General features: G+C 37.0%; 1 pseudogene; it reads left to right on the forward strand.

Annotated features, from left to right (window-relative positions):
* Positions 1 to 6,898: 6,898 nt before the first annotated feature.
* Positions 6,899 to 8,147, forward strand: LOC112923656 (actin, cytoplasmic 2-like; annotated as a pseudogene).
* The last annotated feature ends 297 nt before the right edge of the window (positions 8,148 to 8,444 follow it).

Consider the following 8,444-nt stretch of genomic DNA (forward strand, 5'->3'; position numbering starts at 1 on the left):
TTTCATCTGTTTATACACTCCCACCTTTCCACAGACTGAGAACTCTTTGCAGACCATTATCTTTCATGTTTGTCACTAGAATCTACAGTCAGGATAATTATAATAGAAAGTCACTGAATATTTAAGGTAAATTAATGACAGATTGCAATGTTAGTTATAGATTGTTTACTTCAATTTATAATTTTTATTTATGTTATTGTCATTTATAATTAACAGATTACATGAAATGAATTTTTAGTAGGTTAAATTTTATGTGTTGAGCTCAATTGCCAAATACATCTTTATTCCATATACAGAATCTCTCATATATTCTATATTTCTATGGATTTTCAGGGAATCATACATATCAACACATACTATAAAGACTAATTACATTTTTATAACATTTTTCTTTATTCTGAAGTGCATTCAAGGTCTCATTTCTGTGGACCCAACCCATACCACATATATAAATCTATATTAATAGAGCACTTTAAAAGAATCATAAAAATAAAGAGTAAATCACACAGTCATTTATATTTACCATTTAGACTCTCTCCACTCAAAGGAATGCATATTTTATAAGAAAATTGTAACGACACCAGATATTAGAGAGAAAATTATGACTCTGCTTGACCTTGTGTTACCAGACAAATGTACCAGTTCTGGGTCCCAAAATGGTGAAATACCTTCAAGCCAATCTGAAAGAAATAACAATTTGGAATAATGTGTGCTTAGTTTCCATTTGTACACCTTGGAGTGCACTATTAATTTTGTGGTTAAAGGGCTATTACAGAAAAGAACAGAATGAAGTAATATTCAGCAGGTGCTAGGCAATATGTGCACACAATAAGCATCAGGGAGCCACCTGGGTTTGTCTAACTCCAGCCAAATCAATCTTTTATCTGAGAGTAAAAGATGATTCAGACATAGAGGGAAAGAGAGCACAGTATTGCACAATTCTCCTAATGCAGTGGTATACTTCTAGTGCAGATTAACTATCTAGGAATCTCTCTCTCTCTCTCTCTCTCTCTCTCTTTCTCTGTGTGTGTACACATATGAAAATATATGTGCATAGATAGATAGATAGATGGATGGATAACTCCATATTTCTATAAGTCTTCTTCAAATGTTGAAATATCCTAAAGAGAACATGCTAGGCTGGATACAGTGGAGGTAGACTTTTGTTTCTTTATTTTAAGAAGGAAAATGTGTATTGCTCCCCAAGCAATAGCAATCAATAAGCATTTATAACATGCTTATTAATATTGTTGAACACTACTAATGGTGGCTAAATCTGTGTAATTGGTATCAGATTACATAATTCATTTATTTGTTCAACAAAGATTCAGAGAGTTAAGCGATGTCCACGAGAGTTGCTACTGTGTGGTATGTGAGATTCAGCTCATTGTGTCTTAGTTTCCTCTCATTCACAGAACAGGAACAATAACAATTCAACTCATTAAGGTTGTTTAAGAAGATGTAACAAGCTAACAGTTCTTGGAAAAATGTCTACTACCACTTAGTAAGCACTAGATTATAGATAACATGATAATTTTTTTTATTTTGATTAAAAAGATAAACTCTGATTACATCTTCTTATACCAAATGCAGAGGATCTGTCCAAACTTCTTAGTTTACTGGATACTATATAAGTGGGAAAGACAGGTATTTACCAGGGGTTAGAATATTTTTTTTCCCTGAAATAGTATTACTTTGATAGACCTGGATCTTTATCTTTGTGAAGATACTCTTTGCAGTAGGAAAGAAGAGCAGGATAATTTTTAAGATTATGGCTTTGCGATTCAAACTTTTTTTTCCCCTCTTCTATTGTCGGTAGCTTTTTTAATTCCTCAGGCTGTAGAAGAGGTAACACACAGCTGTGACAGCACCTCACAGGTGATAATACTGTTTATAAAGTAGAGCATCTTTGAGAAATGGTTAAATATCAATGTACAGTTTGCCTAACTTGTGGAAAGTATGAGAAAATGTAATATAAGGGATATCAATGTTATTTCCAGTTCCGCAGTGGGTGTTAGAGCTGAGCACTAAATGCTTTCGACCTTGGTAGGAAGTGAAAGACTTGAGATGTAATCAAGTTTGATGATTTTGGTGAAATCCTTAAATTTTCTAGGCCATTGTGTTATCATCTTAACAATGAAGATGCTGGCTTAGTAAGGTACTGTTTAGCACTAAAATGTTGATTTCTGGTTTAGTATACGTTCTGTAAGTTAAAAAAATGTCTCCTTTTATAGTTTATTCCAGTAGATGTGGAGTGGCAACCACTATGATTGTTTTCAGTCTTTGAGTTGACAATGCTTATATAAAATTTTAGAAGAAAAAAAGCATGAAGTATTCTAAATACTTCATAATCATGTTAATGATAAAATATCTTAAACTACTTAAAGAAAGTTACAGATGCAAACATTTCTGTTACTGTTCGAATGTAGGACGGAAATGCTTAATTCTTGGAATATCAGTCTCAGTTTTCTGAGTTCATTGAAAACTAAATACTCTTTTTTTAATGAAAAGTGTCAACAAAAGTCCCAGGTGTAAATGGTTGTGTTGTTTAAAAGTGAGGATCAGATAATGTATCATTGTTTTCTTTCCTAATTCATTGGATCTCGGCCTCCAAATAAAGTTATAATTATTAATTATAGATGTTTTCTGAGTGTGTGCAGCCCCATTCTTCATTGCACAAACTAATTTGAAGAAAGTAAATTGAAATGTATTGAAAAATTCAGAAAATTTTATTAGAGGAAGAAGCGGATGCCTTTTTCTCTTAGTCTAATCAGTTTACTTAGAGATTATGCATCAGTTTAGTTTTTAAGCCAAATTTATTATATAATGTTCTAAAGCAGTAAACATGTTTTAAGCCATGTTCATCTTTAGGTGGAAAATGAAGAAGTCTCATTTACAATTTAATTCTAACCCATTTGATTTGACAAGTGAAATGTGAGAATGTAAATAGAAAACCTGAAAGGACAAGGAAAAATCTCTTTGGAAAAGGCTATTTTTTGGTGCCACTCTGCTAATATGTCTAGAGAAGGGTCTAAGAGAATTCAGGGTTAGGATGATTTATGGTGATTCATTCATTTTAATTATCCTCTTAAAGTTTTGAATAAACACTACTCAAACTCTCTTGGTTTTTCTCTTCTTGGTTAATGGGCCTTTTGTAAGAATGTTGCATTGTAATTAAGTGATCAAATTCAGGCTGCTACAATAGAAAAAGCTATAAACTGCTTTTAGATTTCAGGAAGTACAAAATCATCTCATTTCCTCTGACACTGTAACTTTTATTATTTGATTCATGCTTCTTAAACCTTTCTACCTAGTTCGTAAAACAGACCTTAGGTAATACTGAAGAAATAGAATGTGTAGAAATCTGAAGACACTAGAAACAATGATAAGATTATTTCAGGGAGCATAATGAGAATCAACTGAGATTCCAGAAGAAAGACACTTGGTCATGGTAAAGAGGACAATAAAGAAAAACTCAAAAACATTGATCATTTATTTCAACATGATAGAAGTTTTCAAATCCAGTCTTATTGCTTAGGAATGAACATCTGAACCACAAATAATAGTCATTTATTTTTAGAAGTTATCCAGGATTAGATATAATGATGCTTTTATGTGCTTCAAAGTAACTTATTCCCCCAAGCAATCATAAGTAGAAAAGCCCAACATCATCTGAAACATTTAACTCTTTTATTGAGTTTCCCAAATGTGTACTCATTTTCCCCAAAATTAGATTAAAAACAATTGTATAAAAACATTCCTGTGTCTTACACTATTCTAGTTTCTCTTAGGTATAAACAATAAATTTCCCCAGTGCCTCTCACATTTCCAGATCTTATTCCAAAAGAGTGCACAAACTAATTAAGAAAAATGCATTTATTTAAAAAAAAATATGGGTATTTTTTGTTATCTCAGAGGAACACAGTACTTTGCAAAAATTAGAGGCTTGCTTAGACCTGCATTAAAGGCTTTGCCAATAGTAGCATCATATACTTTGTTACTTCCAACTGCTTTGATTTGGACATACACATTAAAAAAAAAAAAAAAAACAAACCTGATCCTGCAAAGTTTTATAGTTTAGAAAAGGGAAGACACCTGTTATTAGCCATGGAGATTCTATTTCTATGATTGTAAGGGTTAAATGAGAAATCTTTTACAAAGATAAACTCAAAGTCTAGGAAGGTGACACTAATTCAACTACCACTAATCCAAAGTGGAGAAGAGCAGAAAAAAAGCCTTCAAAGACCTAGACTAAAATCCCTTAAGGAAAAAGAAACCATTGAGATTGAAGGATGGGAAGAACTGCATACCACGAAAACTGAAGATATCTGTGGCATTTCAAAATGCAAAACATTTCTTAGCTTTCTTATTAGGCCAATCAGCAGTAGTCTAAATAATAGAGGTACCTGAAAGGCTAAGTCACTTGCAGTTCCTTATTGACATGTGTGTGTAAGTCTGTTCTTAAAAATCAGAAGATTAAAAATTAAAATCTCATCTGAGCCATGTATTTTATTTTCAGATACTGTGCACTGAAAGGTGCACACCTCAAGGGATGTTTATAGGGGAAAATGTTAGGACAGAGAGTTCTTTAACTCCTCAATCTGACAACAAAGCAGGTGATTATAAAGAAAAGAAGGAAAAACTCTTAAGTTACATGCATGATTAGAGACACACTTGGATTTCATTAATTTACACATCTTTCTTTCCATGTTTCTCCTTGCCCATGCTAGCTCTAACATGCTGTGCCCAGACGAGGACTAATTTTTCTCACCCCTTCATACGCATAGGTGAGACTATTTGAATATTTCTCTTTTAATGAAATTTCAACTGAAGGAATATATGACACTTTGAAGCCAATAGTTTTAATTATTTTAAAGCTTCTTTTTCTAATTTTTAAAAAAGATTTTATTTATTTATTCATGAGAGACACAGAGAAAGAAAGGCAAAGACACAGGCAGAGGGACAAGCAGGCTCCATGCAGGGAGCCTGATGTAGGACTCGATCCTGGGTCTCAGGCCCTGGGCTGAAGGTGGTGCTAAACCGCTGAGCCACCCAGGCTGCCCTTCTTTTTCTAATTTTAAACTCACTTCTGTTGGTGTTGGGAATCCCACGTAGGTCTCCTACAGTAAAACTGAGAAGAGCTGCTTATAGAGTACATAACATTATGCCACTGGGAAAATTATTTCTTAAATCACTGCAATAAAGTGGCTATTGATAACGATTTCCATGTAGCAAAGCTCCAGTATGAAGATCTGCTGCTTGATCTGACGTAAGTTCTGAATTTCAGGGCTTGTGACAACTTTATTTCTCACTTTAATTAATAAAATTGCAATCTGTTTTTTTTCCTTCACTCTCCACTCTTTAGTTAGCATAAGACAGTCCCTAAGGGACTGATTATCCCTGAAAATGGAAAGAAGGGCATCCCTGAGCTTCTAAGGCAGAGAGCCAGATGCAGCCAGCCTTTCCTTTGATCATTTTATTATAATTTACATCTTCATTCATTCTAATGATTTCTAAGATGAGGATATAAATATGTTTGTTTCCAAATAATCCATTTTTAGAACACTAGTTGAACTATCTTTGCCTTTCTCATAAAATGTTAATGTTTTATTTTAAATCAAATATCAAGTTACATTGAGTACCTATTGATCAGAAGGAAATTTGTCAAACGGGTACATAGGAATTTGTGACCTTAATAAATAAATTGAATATTATTAAGTTTTTAAAAAAAAAATGTATGTGTGGAATTCTCTATCTGCTTTTATATTACTTGACATCTCCTGTAGTACATTCCCATATTTGGGAGATGTCACGGTGAATGTGGTAGGCAGGATAAATCCCCAAAAATGTCTAAACACAATCCCTGGGATGTGTATATTGTTACCTTACATGGCAAAGATTCAAAGGTTCTTTGTAGATGTGAGTAGAGTTATGTATTTTGAGATAGGAAGTCATCCTGGGTTAGTTACTCAGTTGACCAAATCTAGTCATACAAGTCCTTTTTTTCTTTAAGATTTTATTTATTTATTCATGAGAGACACAGAGAAGCAGAGACTTTGGAGAGGGAGAGAAGCAGACTCCTCATAGGGAACCTGATGTGGGAATTCGAGGACCCTGGGATCATGGCCTGAACCAAAGGCAGACTCAACCCCTGAGCCACCCAGGTGCCCCAAGTCACACGGTTCCTTAAAAGTAAGAACCTTTCTTGGCTGAGCTTAGAGACAGATCTGGCACCTTGCGGATGAGGGAAGGAGAGCATAATGTAAGGGATGTGCAGACTTCTAAAAGGTGGAAAAGGCACAGAAACCGATTATCCCACAGAGCAATCAGGGCAGGACATAGCCCTACTGACCCTGAAACCTGCATGGGACTTCTGACCTACAGAAATAAAAGATAACAACTTTGTGTCTGTCTAAGCTGCTAAATTTGTGCTAATGTGTTATGATAGCAGTAAAAAAAAAAAACAATACAGTAAACAATTTATGTAGATTACAAGAAGGAGATACCTGTGAAGGCATCTTTGAAGATGGATGAGAATGAAACTGCAGAACTCGCAGAGAACTGTGGAGTTCACTATGCAGATTCTACTGCTTATTGTCGACCTTTAGAGGAGCAGGATCACTTCTACACAAAGATGTTATCGTCTCAACTGTGGGCAAAGAAGGCGAAGGATCTTGTGTGATGAAAGAAGATGCATCAAAGATGAAAATATTTAAAGTAGGGTGCCAGGCTGTTTTTTTTTTTTTCTCCATGGTATTCTTACCAACCATGACAGTAGGCTAAGTGTCCATGATACCAATTTAAAAAGCATGGAAGTTCTCTAGCTGCAGCTGGCCTGTACTCCACGTTCTACCACCACTTGTTGTCTGATCTACTGCCAAGACCTCCACTGACCACAATGGAAGAGGAATTAGCTGCACTTGTCGTTGACAACGGCTCTGGCATGTAGAAGGCAGGCTTTGGCAGAGGTGATGCCCCTCCAAGCCATGTTTCTGTTCATTGTCAGGCAATCCTGACACCGGAGCATTTATGGTGGGCCATAATGGCCCATACCCAGAAGGACTCTTACATCAGTAGTGAGACCCAAAGCAAATGGGGCATCCTGACCTTCAAGTACGGCATTGAACATGGCATTGTCATCAACTGGGATGACATGAAGGAGATCCAGCACCACAACTTCTACAACAAGCTGTGCGTGGCCCCTGAGGAGCTCTATATCCTGCTGACCAAGATCCCCCTGAACCTTAAGGCCAAAGGTGAGATGACTCAGATCGTGTTCGAGACCTTCAACACCTCTGCCATGTACTTGGCTATCCAGACTGTGCTGTTCCTGTATGCTGTCGTCACACCACTGGTATTGTCCTGGACATTGGGGATGGGCTCACCCACACTGTGCACATATATGAGAGACATGCACTACCCCATACCATCCTGTTTATGGACGGATGGCCTAGACCTGATAGACCAGCTCATTGAAGATCCCCGTGGAGTGTGGCTACAGTTTCAAGACCACCCCCCCCCACACACACACAAACCCTGAACAGGAAATTGTGAATAACATCCAGAAGTTTTTCTATGTCCTGGACATTGGGGATGGGCTCACCCACACTGTGCACATATATGAGAGACATGCCCTACCCCATACCATCCTGCTTATGGACAGATGGCCTAGACCTGATAGACCAGCTCATTGAAGATCCCCATGGAGTGTGGCTACAGCTTCAAGACCACCCCCCCCACACACACACACACACAAACCCTGAACAGGAAATCGTGAATAACATCCAGAAGTTTTTCTATGTCATCCTGGATTTCAAGCAGGGGATGGTCACCCTGCATCTTCATTCTCCCGAGAGAAGAGCTATGAGATGCCTGATGGGCAAGTGATCACCATTGGCAATGAGCAATTCCACTGCCCTGAGGTGCTCTTTCAGCTTTCCTTCCTGGGTCTGGAATCCTGTGGTAATCATGAGACCACTTTCAACTCTATCATGAAGTGTGAAGTTGATATCTGAAAGGACTTCTATGCTAACACAGTGCTGTTTGCTGGGACCACCATGCAACCCAGCAGTGCCGATAGGATGTGGAAGATCACAGTTCTGGCACCCAGCACAATGAAGGCCAAGATCATTGCTCCTCCTGAGTGAAAGTCCTCTGTGTGAATTGGAGGCTCCATCCTGGCCTCACTGTACACCTTCTAGCAGATGTGCATCAGTAAACAGGAGTATGATGAGTTGGGCCCCAGTGGTCCACCTCGAACGCTTCTAAATGGACTGTGAGCAAATTCCAAAGTATAAATTTGTCCTGCCCAATATACACACCTCATGCTAGCCTCATGAAACTGGAATAAGCCTTTGAAGAGAAATTTGTCTTTGAAACTTAGATCTGATATCAGTACTGAATTGTAGAACTTGTTGCTCATCTTGACCTTGTATCCAAGTTAA

Source organism: Vulpes vulpes, chromosome 2 (assembly GCF_048418805.1).
Source record: "Vulpes vulpes isolate BD-2025 chromosome 2, VulVul3, whole genome shotgun sequence".
NCBI lineage: Eukaryota > Metazoa > Chordata > Mammalia > Carnivora > Canidae > Vulpes > Vulpes vulpes.